We start from the raw sequence: 3,182 nt of genomic DNA on the forward strand, positions 1-3,182 counted from the left end.
ATATCGCTAGCCATCAGAGAGATGCAAATTAAAAACACAATGAGATACCACATAACACCAGTCAGAATGGCTATCATAAGCAAAGAAACAAACAAGTGCTGGATAGGTTGTGGGGAAAAGGGGACCCTAGTTCACTGTTGGTGGAATTGCAGACTGATGCAACCACTATGGAAAATAGTATGGAATTTTCTAAGAAAACTAAAAATGAACGTGCCTTTTGACCCAGCAATTCCACTCTTAGGAATACATACTAAGAACCCTGAAACACCAATCCAAAAGAAACTATGCACCCCAATATTCATAGCAGCACAATTCACGATAGCCAAGAGTTGGAAGCAACCTAGATGCCCATCAGTAAATGACTAGATCAAAAAACTATGGTACATTTACACAATGGAATTGTATGCTGCAGAAAGGAAGAAGGAACTCCTACCCTTTGCAACATCACGGATGGAACTGGAAAGCATTATGCTGAGCGAAATAAGCCAGGCAGTGAAAGACTAATATTATATGATCTCACCATTAACAGGGATCTAAACAAAACAAACAAGCAAGCAAAATATGACCAATGACACTCAAATGTGGAACAGGCTGACAGGGTCCAGAGGGGAGAGGGGAGAGAATCATAGGGGAAAAGGGGATGGACTCACATGAACAGTTATAAAGGACACATGGACAATAACTAAGGGTGAGGGGCGGAAATGGGAGGGATGTGGGGAACATGGGGTGGGAGGCGGGCAGGGTTGGAAATATAAGACAGAAAGCTGTACTTGAACAAGAATTAAATTAAAAATTATTTAAAGATAAATAAAAAAATAATAAGTTATGCCTTAAAAAGTAAATAAATAAATAAATAAAATTAAGTGAAAATTTAAAAAAGAATTCAAAGTAATGCTTTTCTTTTAAATCGTTTATTATTATATTATTGCACTATACTAAATGAAGTTCATACAATTTATTACTCTAAAGCCATATTCTTTTTTAATTAAAAAATATTTATTGTTGTTCTCTTACAGTTGTCCCAATTTTCCCCTGTTGCTTTTCCCCACCCTGCCAACCCCCCACCCCCCGTTCCCTCAGTCAATCCCCACTTTGTCCATGTCCATATGTCTTTCATACCTGTTAGTTGATTAGATCCTTCCTCTTCTTTCCCCCTCTTGTCCCCCTCTCCCCTCACCTCTGGTGTCAGTCTATTCCTTGTTTCCATGCCTCTGGTTCTATTTTGCTCATTTGTTTGTTTTGTTCATTAGGTTCCTCTTATAGGTGAGATCATATGGTTTTGTCTGTCACAGTCTGTACAGCCACATTCTTAAGGGTTGAACTGTACTGTCTTTTTCCCATTAGTATTTTATAGTTTTTAATGTGTTTGTAGGGCTTTAGGGTTGCAATAAGTGCATAGAGACTGCAGAATTAGGCAGGAGCTGGTTACAGAGCTAACCACATTGTCCTTCTTATGGCATTTGAGTAGAGATGCCAAAACCAGTAGTATCTTTGTATGTATATACACTGGTAAAATGCACCAGAACTTAGGCTTCAAAATGGGGCTGGTACTCGGTCACTCAAACAAAGAAATGTGCTTATGAATCCTGAAACCCCACTGTTTGATTTGATAGGAACTACAAACTACATTCAGGAGCCCCACCCAGGGGGCACTAGGAGAAAGGGAGAAAGAAAGAATGGAAGGAAAAACAGAGGGAATGAATTATGTTCATGCTAATAAGAACCGCAAACCAGTTTTCTTTTTCTTGTTGTTCATAGCTCCTTGTGTTGACCTTCAGGGGTCACTCTATCTGTCACATGCATGTCACCAGAGATGGGACAGACGGATATATAAAACAAGTGAGAGGAGCTCAGCCTACATACATAGCAGTATGTGAAACAGTCAGAAACTGGGAGTCATGTGCATCAAGTGACTTGGTCCTAAAAGAACATTTCATTGAGAAACTGTGCTTTCTGCTTTTGCAGGAAGGAAATAGGTTGGGAAGATCCATAAATGAGTAGGTGCATGAATTTTGCAACTTATAAACATTCATTGTTTTTTCACTCAGTATAAATAACAAATTAATAATAATATGCAGAGAAAGAAATTCTAGTGGTCAAGGATCAACTACGAACAGCCTAAAAGAAACACTAGTAAAGATGTGTGGGAGTTGGGAACTACAGAAACTACCTTATCTAGCTTGAATCTTGAAAATGATGAATTTTCTATGAAATTTGACCTCCACTTTTTAAATAAGGAACTTTGTAACATTTTAAAACTCTGGTTTTATGCTTTTTTTTCTAGTCAACTATTTAAATATAATAGAGAAGTGGGCTGAAGGCTTAAGACAAGAAGAAGGGAGAAAATTCAGATTTAATGCACAGCATATGATAATAGCTAGCAATACCTTATCATATACTTGGAATTTGCTAACAGGATAGATCTTAAATTAAATCCTCTTACCACACACACAGACACACACACAAATGGTAATTAGGTAAAGGTGATAGATGGATTAATTAGCTGGATTGTGGTGATAGTTTCACAATGTATATGTATATCAAAACATCAAGTTAGATGCTTTAAACAAAAAATATCTATATGTCAATAATATCTCTGTATATAAAGCTGCTTTAAAAAGAGGAAAGAAAAGAATACTTAAAATATTTTAAGAATATTAGCACCTCATTCTTTACCAAACTATCACTCTATAACCACTGTAGGGTATGGTGACAAAGAAAAAAGAATTAAGCACACTAGGATTGCACCATGCAAAATTCAGGTTTATACAACCACTACTCTCCCTTTTCCTCCCCCAACTAACAAACTCCAGTAATGTCATCCCCCACTGAGGAGGCACATCCAGTCCTCATCCCACGGAATCCACAGATCCTCCATGTTATGCAAACACATTAGGTAACCAAGAGAAGAGAGTTCAGTGACTCTGATGTCCACACCTCCAAACTAATGTAAACAAATCAAGCTACGTCAATGACCAGCCAGAAACTAGGTCAGGAAGAATCCTGGGACACATTTCTGCTGTAAGTCTTCTGATAAAGCTTCCTCTTTTGAGAGAGCATTCCAAGGAGAAGAACTCTCTTCACTTCCTCCGGCAAGAATGTAATGCATCCTTTTCCTAGGATGACAGAGGGGCAAAGTGGAAAGACAACAAGGCTCCTGGATGGCACCACTGAACTGCCAA

The sequence above is a fragment of the Sturnira hondurensis genome, unplaced genomic scaffold (genome assembly GCF_014824575.4).
Source record: "Sturnira hondurensis isolate 20B ecotype Veracruz unplaced genomic scaffold, ASM1482457v3 Scaffold0019117, whole genome shotgun sequence".
In the NCBI taxonomy this organism is placed as follows: Eukaryota; Metazoa; Chordata; class Mammalia; order Chiroptera; family Phyllostomidae; genus Sturnira; species Sturnira hondurensis.